This window comes from Canis lupus, chromosome 2, assembly GCF_048164855.1.
Source record: "Canis lupus baileyi chromosome 2, mCanLup2.hap1, whole genome shotgun sequence".
Classification (NCBI taxonomy): domain Eukaryota; kingdom Metazoa; phylum Chordata; class Mammalia; order Carnivora; family Canidae; genus Canis; species Canis lupus.
This window is the reverse complement of record NC_132839.1, coordinates 50,504,107-50,516,772: the sequence shown is the minus strand read 5'-3', so window position 1 is coordinate 50,516,772 and position 12,666 is coordinate 50,504,107. Positions and strand designations below refer to the sequence as shown.

General features: G+C 39.1%; 1 protein-coding gene and 1 long non-coding RNA gene across 20 annotated transcripts in view; one reads left to right on the top strand and one right to left on the bottom strand.

Annotated features, from left to right (window-relative positions):
* Nucleotides 1–12,666, bottom strand: part of AKAP13 (A-kinase anchoring protein 13) — a 320,680-nt gene that overhangs the window by 265,079 nt on the left and 42,935 nt on the right. The window lies entirely within an intron of this gene.
* The window catches only part of LOC140617483 (uncharacterized), a 50,320-nt gene that overhangs the window by 25,260 nt on the left and 12,394 nt on the right, over nt 1–12,666 (top strand). For 2 of the 4 annotated variants that reach the window (XR_012017722.1, XR_012017712.1), the window contains 2 exons: nt 810–916; nt 1,685–3,937. This is a non-coding gene — a long non-coding RNA (uncharacterized lncRNA). Of the gene's footprint in view, nt 1–809; nt 917–1,667; nt 3,938–12,666 lie in introns of those variants that run through there. The other 2 variants (XR_012017718.1, XR_012017723.1) reach the window with 2 other exon arrangements.

Below are 12,666 nucleotides of genomic sequence, written 5' to 3'. Positions count from 1 at the left end.
ACCTCCCATGATACTGTTATGAAGGAATTAAAGAAATATGACTTAAGAGGATGTGGTGGGCTCGGATTCAAGCACGGTATGACTAAAATACCCCCCCCTCCCAGCACATGCCACCACCTGTGCTTCTAGGTTAATACGTGTTGTTTTTCTAGGAATTTGGGGAAGCACCTTGGAAGGGGGGGGGGAATATGCCCCATTTCCCACCGTTGCCATCCTCAATCCTATCAGGATTTCAACAACAAAGCAAAAAGAGTAGCAACATCTATAAGAAACAAGGTCTCTATCTATTACAGGCAACTATGACTCTTCTCCACCTGCACACTCAATTCAATTCTGATGAATAGTTTAACCAAGTTCTTAAAAACTCCAATGATAAAATGATCAAATATACAGACTATGTGAGATTCATTAGAAATACTAGTATATTGAAAATAAGACTGAGGATCCATGAGCTCCTGGCTTGCTCAGTCAGCGCAGCGTGACCCTTGATCTCAGTGTCATAAGTCTGAGCTCCATAATGGATATAGGGAGGGAGAGAGGGAAAAGAAAAAGGGAAGGAAGAAAAAGGAAAGAAAGGAAAGAAGAAAGGAAGGAAAGGAAAGGAAAGGAAAGGAAAGGAAAGGAAAGGAAAGGAAAGGAAAGGAAAGGAAAGGAGAAAGGGGAAAGGGGAAAGAGAATAGGAAGGATTAAAAGAAAACAAATGCAAAAAGAAAAAGAATACTGCATGAAATGAGGGTGGAAAAGAGTAGAACCAAGATCACTGAGAGTCTTCTAGACCCCATCAACTCTTTCGGTCTTTATTTTACAAGGGTCCTGATTAGAAGAGGATTCCTTGTTTATATACTGGACAACAGAGTGAAAGGCTGCAGGCAGTAGATACAAGGAGGCCAACCAGAAGGCTGTGGCAAGAACTCAGGTAAGAGGGCAGAGCTAGGGCTCAGGTGAGTGACGAAGACACAAGAGGGAAGACAAAAGACAATAGGATGTTAAATTCAATAAAGTCTGTGAACAAATATAATAAGTATGGGGTAAGAAAAAGGGAGTATTCAAGGATGACTTCTAGATTTCTGCCTTGCATGATGCAGATAGGCATTGGTGCCATTTATTGAGAACATCAAGGAGGGAATCTGGAATTCATGCGTGCCTGTCTTCTTCCCCAGCTCTACGACAGCCACACAGTGGATTCCCATATCCTAGGGAACCAATTAGTGCACACACTGGTAAAAGCCCTATCCAAATGATTTTGTTATGGGGGTCAATCTTCTGAAAAATTCTAGCTAAGCCACAGAAGAGTTTTCAAGAAAACAAATCTAAAACTTAGCTGAAGGTGAGTGGTGACCACACATTCCGGTTCAGAAGGCACACTTCACAAGAGTGCAGGACAAAATACTAGTAAGTATAGTCCCCCAAACACCAGAGCGCTGCCAAGTGTCATATGCCAAATTTCTGCTTCCAGAACCACACCTACCTCCCAAACCATCTTCTTTCTTGCACTAAATGATCAAGTTTATGACATGCTCTCATAAAACTGTTAAAACACTAATTATTTTATTTTCATATTTAAGTGTCCTTTTTTGTTCTCTATACCTATTGCTAAGATACACTTACCTTTTGAGACCTCTTTCTAGGAACAACAGTATTAAAGCTAAAAGGAAATGTTGTTCCAGTCCCTTTTATCTTACAGAAAAGAATGACCCGAACAAGTGATGTGTTCAGTGACAGAAGTACATAGACGTGGCACTCAAATCCTGAGAATCCCTCTCCCCCCCCGACCTCCTACACGTTGTCAAGGCAGATTTTTCCAACATAAAGTATTTTATTGGACACCTCTAAACATCACATGATTACAGCAACTGGCAAGAGGAATGGAAATTAAAAGTTCAATGAACTGCAGCTCATCTTCAAGCCTCGATTAGAGCCCATGTGGGGCCATGGCAGCAGCATCCACAGATGAGCAGAATGAGGTAGGATAAGAAACAAAAGGTCAAAAATCTGTTACTGCTGTGGCTACACTTCCTACCTTATCTACCACCAAAAGGTACACAAAACCATTCAACTTCCCCCAAAGCCAGAGCAACAAAAAAGGGGAGGAGAAAGAACCTCAAATCAAGTTTTGTTTGTTCGTTTTTAAGTTATACATAGCAAAGAGAAAGATCTGGGAACAGTAAGTTTTAACTATGAGTTAAGACTCTGAATGTACCAAAATTAAGACTCTGAATGTACCAAATTACTACCTGGACCTGTTGAGAACAGATATCGGAGTGTATCATGATGAAAACTAGAAACTACAGCCTGGGCTTATGACATACCAAGTTCTGTTTCAGTTTGTACTAAAAAATCATTTAATCCTCACAGTAACCATAAAGGTTACTTCCACTTTACAGAAGAGGCAGTGAAGCACCAAGGTTGAACACAATGTCCAAGGTCACAGTACTACTGCCAGTGGGTGGACAGGTTTCTAGAAATGAACAGAAAAAGGTTTAGAACCCAGGCATTCTGACCCTAGAATTTATGTTCTTTCTTAATCGCCGTGCTATTCTGCCTTGCAATACATACATGGTGAAACACAAGCATTTATGCTGTCATTTTGTCATTTATTTATGCAATGCTTACTGATGTGATAGACTTTAATTAAATTCTCTCCATTAGAGCCCAGAGCTTCAGGAAGGGCTGGGCAAAGCAGCAGGAAAAAGAAGACATCACGTTGGCCTGGCCAGACAATCTAGGCAACTTACCTCTGGATAGCCCTCATATCCAACAATCATTTTTCCATTCCATTCCCTCAGTTTCAACTATCTCTTACATGCAGATTGCTGTTGACATTTACTATATGTAGCTCTAGCTTCCTTCCTGAGCTCCATACCCTAACTGCCAATTACCCACTAGCCATACTATTCCCCATGGATGTTCTCCACCAAACCAATCTCCTCTACTCTCCCCCTCTCTGCCCTTCATCCTCATTAATGGTCTCACTTTAAGCTCTCAAGCAACTCTTTCCTTCTCCTTCACCTCCTACACTGTACCTCAATAAACCCTATTTAGTCTACCCCACAATGACCCCCTTTTCCATTCCTACTGCCCCAAGTCCTCATCCTCACCCCTGGACTACAGTTTCTGTACTGTTCTCTCTGTTTCCGAGCAGGAGCTGTTCTCTGCATTATTACAAGGTTCAACTCCTCCACAAGTGGGATACAATTTGTCTGTCAATTCTCTGTGCAAATCCTTCCAAGGACCCCTTGCTTTCTCTTTCTTCACAATAAGGCCACACTCCCAATCTACTGTCTACCCCTATCTTAATGTCCACTGCTTACAGTGCTGGCAATACCAGGCTGCTCACCAATTCTGGCACTTCTACAAATGAACTCAAAACCATTAGAAGGAAAAACTGCAGGTACAGCACCATTAACAATGAGACTAATAAGAATAATTTTTGGCTCTCTCCACTACTGCCTTCATTTAATTAATTGATTGAATTTCATTAATTGAATTAGGCCTGACTTCTTTCACAGTTGATGGTATCTTTCTTCCCCAAGCCAGTCTACGAGTACTGTAATAAAGGTAAATCACAGCACTATGGGAGCCCGAAGGAAGATGTAATTAAATGAATTCTCATCAGAGCACACAGCTATATAATCTAATTCCGTAGTATGACAAGCCAATAAGAAGACAGAATTAAGCCACATGGCAGGACACAATATCCCAAATAACAAACTTCTCACATCGATGATTACTAAAATGGTTTCTGTACCAATGATCATCACTACAAATCTCAAGATGTTATCAGTTTACTTTTGTATCTTCAAAGAAGACATTAATCTTCTCCCAGGCTGACTCTTAGGGGACCATCAGAGCCTATGGCTCCCACTGTGAGCTTTGGAAATAGAAAAAGCACCTTTTAGTGGTGAAGTGCCAAACTGTTCACCATTTTCTTTGGTATTCTAGGGATCTCAAAAACAAGGGACCACCTATACGCTGTGCTAACCAAATATTCATTAAAATTATCTGTCATCTTTAAAAAATCTAAGTATTAACTCCAAGGAGACTCATTCCAAAGAACTATTTTGCTCAGATAACTTACCAGAGATCAGAAATAAGGGCTTTCTGATTGAGTAAGCATATGGAAGACAAGGGAGAAGAAGGGAAGGGTCCATTGAAAGCCTTACATACTTTAAGAGCAGACAGACATTAAATGGAAAAACAATATGCGTGACCCCATGCAATTTCTCTCTACCTTAATTTCCTTGGCCGTAAAACAGGTTTTAAAACAGCTATGATGACTGTACCATATGAAGAGATAACTTCTTCAGTGGTAACAGAATACCTCAGGGCAAAGAGGCTGGGAGAGAAAAAAGCCTTCAGGACATAAGAGGTCCAAAATGGAAAGTAGAAGGCCACTGAGAACAAAATCCCTTCACCAGGAAGTACTGAGGTTGGCCTCAGTAAATTGTAACTAAATTGTAATCCCTTTTCCACAAATCTTCTGGAAAAGATTAAAATGGATTCTGTACTCCTTCCTAGACATCCTAGGACTGTTTTATTTGCTGGTATTTTATTCAACCACTAAGGCTTTTCTAATTTTCCTGAACACGTGAAAAGCAAAAATAATAATTCAAAGTAAAGATTTTATTCTAAACAACTTGCTACTCCCACGTGGATTTCTTCCACAACCAAGTCAGAGCTTCACTGGCACCAGAATAAAAGAAATGAAAATAATTCCCTTTTCATTTCCTTTAGGATTTCTTTTCCACATCTCTTAAGCCACCTTTTGTCATTCTTTGTCCTGATTCAGGGGTCCAGATATGGTAAGATGACTGGAAGCTGTGACCCCTGGTGGTTTTCTGTTCTGTTTTCATGAGCCTGACGAAACAGTAAGATGCTCTACTCTGGCCCGAGTTCTAATGTTCTGCCCCAAAGAACACTTGTCAGAAATCAATACAATTTATATAAGTAGTCGGCCTAAATGTAAAGCCCTAAATCACTAAATAAAATAGTTTAGTGATTAACAGAGTGGGTTAATATAGAGAACTCTGCCTTTAGCTGTCCAGAGTCCAAACATTCCACCTCCCTTTGCACTCATTATACCTCAAGCATTAGCCTGAATCACAAAAAAATTTATGCTGACAAACGTCAATGAAGGAGGAAAAAAAAAATCTGGATTCCTGTACGAACATATCAACCAACTATCTGCTTCCAGACAGGATACTATGAATAGTGTAATTTGATAAAGTGAGGGTGTCAATGGGAAATCCTGGCTGTCATGACGGTCCTGGAGGACATAAACTTCTCCTACATGAAGGAGGAACAAGATCAAGGATCACAAATATCGCGTGCGCCACACACAGACACACACACACACAGACACACACACACACAGAGGCACGCACCTTGTTGACATTAAAAGAGTGCACTACAATTGATATTCTTACCCATTAACTCAAATGCACATAGTTTAATGAGGTGAGATTTAAGGGTACTGAGAAAACAGAGGTCCCAATGGTAGGTACTCCCGACCACATCACCAGAAACATATTCATGGTCGCCTAACATGAGAAATTAGGAATGCTGACATTTGTAGAAGGATCTTTGTTGAGTAAGCTAGTCCATTTTACAGATGAAGAAATGAGTGGCTTGCAGGGTAATCCACAGCTTACTTATTAGGTAATGCAAAGCAAATTAAATCAATCCAGTTGAAGGAATCTTCATTGTTAAAAAAAAAAAAAAAATCTCAGCTCTCTCCTTCACCTTTCTATTCAGCTAATAAATACTGAAGTTAAAACTAAGGCTCTCGAAGTTGAAAGCACAGAAAGAAGAAGAGAAACAAGCCTTAATTTGGGCAGGACATAAGGGGATCTTGGAACTTCTAATTCTGGGCGAGAATACAAGGGAGACCACATAAGCCAGAAAAGAAAGGGATCCTTTCTGCTTGTAAAGCCTTCTAAACAATGGAAGAAAATAGAGCTTAATGATTTGAACTGAAGGATGTGTAAGTTTTTCCCGTTTTCAGATCGATCACATACTACACCTAAATGACACTGAGCAAATTAACTCAAGCCTATAAAAGAGAAGGGGGAGGTAGGAAGGATACCGAAAGGAAATAAATTCTCACTACTATTTCTGGGGCGCCTGGGTGGCTCAGCTGGTTCAGCATCTGCCTTCAGCTCAGGTGATCTCTAGTTCCTGAGATCAAGCCCCATGCTGGGCTCCCCGCTCAGCCTGGAAGTCTGCTTCTCCTTCTCCCTCTGCCCTGGCTCATGCTCATGCTCATGCTCACGCTCACGTGTGCTCTCTCTCTCATTCTCAAATAAATTTAAAAAGACCTTTAAAAAATTGTCATTACTATTTTAATAGAATTTCAATACTTCACAGAGCTTTGTGAAGTACAAGGCCTGGCCAATAGATGCTCTTCAAATAATAGCTCCTAACCTTTTCCCTTTCCATGAGAAAGAAAAGAAACCTGAATCCACCAGTAGATTCAAATATTGTTCCAGTTATGCTGTTCAGAGTCCACAGAAAATTAGGAGTGCTGCCGTGCCAAAAATCAGGATGACAGTAATGAGGAAAGAAAAAGTTTTCTTTATTCTTTGGTAACTTCCAGAAGTTTCTGTAATAAACATGTTTTACTTTTTTTTTTTTTTTTTTTAAGATTTCTTTATTTGAGAAAGAGTGTGTGGGGGGAGAGGAGCTGACGGAGAGGGAGAATCTCAAGCGGTGGAGTCTGATGCAGGGTCTGTTCTCATGACCCTGAGATCATGAGCTGAGCCAAAACTAAGAGTTGGATGCTTAAACCACTGAGTCACCCAGGTGCCCCTGTTTTACTTTTATAGTTAGAAATAACTGGAAAATGAAAAGAAAATGTTTTAAGATGGGTTTCATCAGTTTTGTGTTAGAACTATTTTTAACAAATGTTCAAGTTAGCTTCTACTATCCTAGGCTTATCTGACCCAAACTGTGTGTTAAAATAAGATTTCAGAATCAATTGGAGGTGATAACAGAGTATCTTTAACTAAAGTCAAGCTGGCTAAAAGTCTACTCACTGTTTACAAAGACTCTGTAAATGTCTTCTTAATAGAATCAAAGCAAAGCAAACTATAGTACAAGACCACCCTACAACAAGGTCAAGATTCAGGACAAACCTCTTCCCTTCTTCTTCCCCCAACTCAGTCAGCAAGGAAACCTACTGTTCATTAGCATATCCGAGAGGGCAAGGCAGAAACAGGGCTGAAAGAAAAAGAACTTTTAAGTCTTTTCAACAAAGGGCACTAAGAAGACCTATCCATGTGTGGAAAAACCAAAAAAATTTAAATCTCACCTCACTCCACAACAAAAATTAACTCCAATGTGGATCACAGACATAAACATTAGACTCATCCCTAGGAAAAGGGGTAACTCAACTTCTTCAGATCACACATATTACACGAGAAACTGAGTGATTCTGAAGAGAGAGGCTTCCTAAGAACCAGAAGAGCCTCCAAGAGCTTCAATGCACCACTCACACGGTGTCTTCGTGACTGCTTCGAATCCCCCCTCCTTTGTTGGTACCTGACTGGCCTCAAGGTAAATGAAAATTGGTTAATTCAAAGAAAGAGTCACTCATGCAATACCAGAGAGAACAACTTCTACTGATGAACAAGAGAAGAAGAAAGCTCTGTGATCTGTACAACAGCTGCCTGTTTTAAGATTCTGTATCAGTTCTCTCTCTCTCTCTCCCTCTTCAGTGCCAAAGTCAGTCCCTCCTGGGATCCCCAAGTTTATAATATAGTCAGTTACAACAGCAGCATTCAGAACACATGAAAAAATTCCAGAGAAAAAGAAATCTACACTAAGAAAAAGTCTCCCCTATAAAACAGAAATATGTATGCCCAATAAATATGGAGCTCAAGCTGTTGTATGAACAAGTCTATAACTTAGAAAGCAGCTAAGAACTTGCTAGTCACAGTCCAAAGAAAAGGCAACAGGCAGGAGATGACCTAGGTGTCTGGGTCTGGTTCTTCTGGATACACAAAATGGTTAGCCCAATTGTTGCTAAATATACAAAGGATAGGCATAGAACACCATAAACATGGATAGCACTGTCCGGTGTTCTTTCTTCTTGTTCAGGCAATTTCCAAATGCTTGCTTAACTACTCAGTGACAACCTGGTTTTCACGAATCCACTCCAGACCTGGTCACACAAACACTCGTGTGTTTAGGAAACTTAGCGCATAAAATGAAGAGATGATGAAAAAGCCCCATGATTGAGTCCAGACCAAAATGAAGGCCAAGCAGCCTACAGACTGACAAGCAGTCATTGCATCTCTAAGGAAGGTATCATCTCATTGCACTTCTCCACCTATAAATTAGGAAAAAGTGTCCACTGCTGACAAAGATGGGACATCTATATTCAGATGATGGGCACAGAAATATAAAGCAGTCAAAGCATTTTGTATAAAATTTAACAAATTTATCAGTAAGTATAAAGAAACTTGAAAATGTTCAGACTTTAACAGAGCAATTTGATTTTATCATAAGGAAAGAATGATGGAATTAAGAGGAAAACTTGTACTGGAAAAAAAATGTTAAATGTCCACTAATGAAGAATTAGTTAAATTTGGTAGCTACAAACAAAAGAATTATGTTATGCCTTAAACTAATATTCAAAACCTTGTATAACATGGAAATGCATATTAAATTTAAAAGGCAGGAATCTGTATAAATAAAATCTCATTTTCTCAGCTATGTGTTTTTAAAACCACATAAATGGAAGAAAAAGGCTAAATGAAAACCAAAATGTGTGAATTATCTCTAAGTAATGAGGTTATGGGTAATTATTTCCTCTTAATTATTTCCTCTTTTATATATTTGCCAAATTCTGTTTATCATTTGTGTAACTGGGAGGTCGCAGGAGGAGAAGATGACCCCACCACCAATGCCTTATAAAAATACGATGGCAGACGCTATCAACCATAAGAAACAGCACTGTTGGAAATCTGCCCAGAGTCTCTCAATGGTTTTTTCTGCTCTTTTAGAGTAGTATGATTCTAAACGATCAAGACCAGTCTGTGGCAACACTGGTGGGACTGTAGATCTTTTTTTTTTTCCATCTATACTAGCTGAACAAAGTCCAATTTTGCAAAGTGAATGAAAATCTCTCACATCCACCCAGGCCTTTTTCAGATAACAAAGTTAAAGTTTTTCTTGTTTTCTATAGTGAAGTCAACTCTAACAGACTCATTCTAAATCTAGAACTTTCCCAGAATAGTAAAGGCACGAGCCATCGTCACCTCTCTGCACCAGTAAACTGCTACTGAATGATGGCTTGAGATGGAATTCAGTAGAATTCTCCCACATTTTACAAACCACTATGTAAAAAAAAGTTTCAGTTATCCTCAAACTCAATCAACTTTTTTTTTTTTTTAAGATTGGCAGAAGCATGAACAAAGCCCAAGGGTTAGGAAAATAATGAGGGGGGGAAAAAGATAATCCAAAATAAATATGTGTTAGCTTACATTTTATCCCCCTCACTGAAGGAAAAATACATTTTTATAGCAGATAAAAAATGGGAAGGATTTTGCAGCCAAAATAAATGAGAAAGTTCAGCTCAGTCAGGAATGAAGTTAGAACAAGTGGAGACAGCTAGAAGAGAAAGCGGTTTTCTGCAGTTCTGGAGCTAAAAGCACATACTCTACTGAAAACAAAGAAATAAGAACTAACCAGGTATGGAAAACTCAATACTCAAAAAACACAGGATCCTAGAAACAGCGGGAAAAGAGCAGCTAATCTAAACCACCTCACAGTGAAGTGCGGAATTAGTAAACAGAATTAGTGCAGAAGTATTTCTACTCATTGAAAAACTTTTCAATTTTTCTTTTTACAAGTGCTCATTTTTATCACTTCAGTCATTATTTCTACCAGATAATGACAAAGAATCATAAACTCTTATTAGACCTGGAATAATTCTTAGAAATCATGTATTCTAGTTCATCAACTGATAACAGATGTAACCAAAGCAGCATATCATTTTTTGCTGCAGTTCTTGTAAAAATATAACACAAATTTAAGCACAAAAGACCCTAAGATATGGGTGATAGAGCACTGTGTCCCTTTTTGGTCCAGGGAAGGTTATGAATACACATCCACTCTACAGAAGAGTCACCTGAGAGTCTCCAAGAATCTGCCCATCTGCTTCACTCTCCATTCCTTTCCCGCTAAGTGACCATAATCTAAAATAGTTAAACAGTTTTAATCTATGTTTCAAAAATGGAAATGGAAACAATCACCAATTAAATTACTTCTTGAGGAGCTCCTGCAAGAATTTTGTAGTGCAGGGGCCTTCATTAAAAAAGTAAATGGTTTCCCATTCCAGCTTATGCAGCAAGATAGTTTTCTATAATGGCTCTCTTCTGGAAACGTATAATGTATTTAAATAATACAGAGAAGACAAAACAAAGTCTGGATAAATATTGTTATTTCTTAAAGTCATTTTAACATTAAAGGCATCTTTTTCATACATCAAACCTTGCATATGCACAATTACACCAAGCCTTCCTTCTGATCTACAAATGCCACTTGACATCTTTTTTGCCAACCAAGCACAAAACACACAAGCACACACAGCTCTACCTTGCATTTTACAAGTTCTATCTATCCTAAGATCAGTCTGATAAAAGAATCTGATAATCGGGGTGCCTGGGTGGTTCAGTCAGTTAAGCATCTGCCTTCAGCTTCGGTCCTGGGATCGAGTCCCACATCAGGATCCCAGCTCAGCAGTGAGTCTGTTTCTCTCTCTCCCTCTGCCCCTCCTCCTGCTTGTATTCATGCTCTCTTAAAAAAAAAAAAAAAAAAAAAAAAAAAAAAAGAGCCCTGACAAATCAATTTTCTTGCCATCTACTTCACTTTCATATTCCCTACTAGCAAGAATATTTTAAAACATAAACAACTTTAAAATGTTTTAAAATATTTAAGAACTTAGAATTTTTATGTTCTTAAGTAATTACTTAAGCTGGAAATGGCAGGCCTTACTTAGCATGACCAACACAAGTCTAGTTTAGTTAAAACTAAGGGACAGGACAAAGTAATCAACACCTCCCTCATTTGACGGTCTCCACCTCAGAGCTTTTAAGAAGGCTCTAAATTTAATATTATGAAGTTCCGGGATCCCTGGGTGGCGCAGCAGTTTGGCGCCTGCCTTTGGCCCAGGGCACGATCCTGGGGACCCGGGATCGAGTCCCACATCGGGCTCCCGGTGCATGGAGCCTGCTTCTCCCTCTGCGTATGTCTCTGCCTCTCTCTCTCTCTCTCTCTCTCTCTGTGACTATCATAAATAAATAAAAATTTAAAAAATATATTATGAAGTTCCTATTAGCTCACAACAGTAAGGCAACATTTGAGGCCTACTACGTGCAAGATACTCTGGTAAGTACTCTACATTGTCTTTTTCAACTTCATGATCTCTCTTTGAGGAATGTATTAGTACTGCCCTTGTTTTGCAGTAAGGAAAGTGAGGATTGGAATCACTAAACTACTTGCCTGGGGTCACAGAACTGGCATAGCTACAGCATGAATGTCAACAGTCAAGGCTCCCAACCTAAGCTCTTAATCATTGTATCAGCATAACCTGAAGTATTTTAGATTTTTCTGATACACCTGGCTCCTAAATTTATAACAAATATGCTCCTAAACAATGTGATAATGTTGACTGACCAAGGCTAAGCATTAGCCTCTACACCAACAGTGTGAATATCTAGGAAGTAATACATTTATGGTTATTCCATTCCCTGAAATAATAGTCTCCAGTGATTATTAAAAAAAAAAAAAATGTTACTGACTAGTCACTGACTATGACCCTTACCTCTCAGTATCATCAGGACACACTTGAAGATCCAAGTATGGGTGCTTACCAATCTGATCAGAAAATAGAGGGCAGCCCAGGTGGGGGGTGGGGGAGCCTCAGCAGTTTAGTGCCGCCTTCAGCCAGGGCCTGATTCTAGAGACCCGGGATCCAGTCCCAGTCGCGCTCCCCGCATGGAACCTGCTTCTCCCTCTGCCTGTGTCTCTGCCCATCTCTCTCTCTGTCTCTCATAAGTAGATAAATAGAAAATCTTGAAAGAAAGAAAGAAAGAAAGAAAGAAAGAAAGAAAGAAAGAAAGAAAGAAAGAAAGAAAGAAAGAAAGGAAGGAAGGAAGGAAGGAAGGAAGGAAGGAAGGAAGGAAGGAAGGAAAAGAAAAAAGAAAAGAAAGAAAAGAAAAGAAAAGAAAAGAGAAAAGAAAAGAAAGAAAAGAAAAGAAAAGAAAAGAAAAGAAAAGAAAAGAAAAGAAAAGAAAAGAAAGAAAGAAAGAAAGAAAGAAAGAAAGAAAGAAAGAAAGAAAACTGATGATGAAAATCTTGCAGCGAAATTAAAAGTATGAGTTCTGAAGGCACATGTAGATTTGTAAGTGGGGGCTCTCTATTTTGTTTGCTCTAGAACCTAGGGCAGGTGGTAAAACTTCAAACCTGCAGTTTTGTCATATGCAAAACAAGGACAATGGTACTACTCATATGGGCATTATTATGAATAGTAAGCTAAAAGAATGAAGCATCAAGCAAAAAAGCCTGGTATATAGTATGTGTGCCAATGCTAATGGTTATTTGTAATCAGGATGGGAATGAAGAGGACTAGATAAACAGTAACTGGCATGTCAAAACAGGATG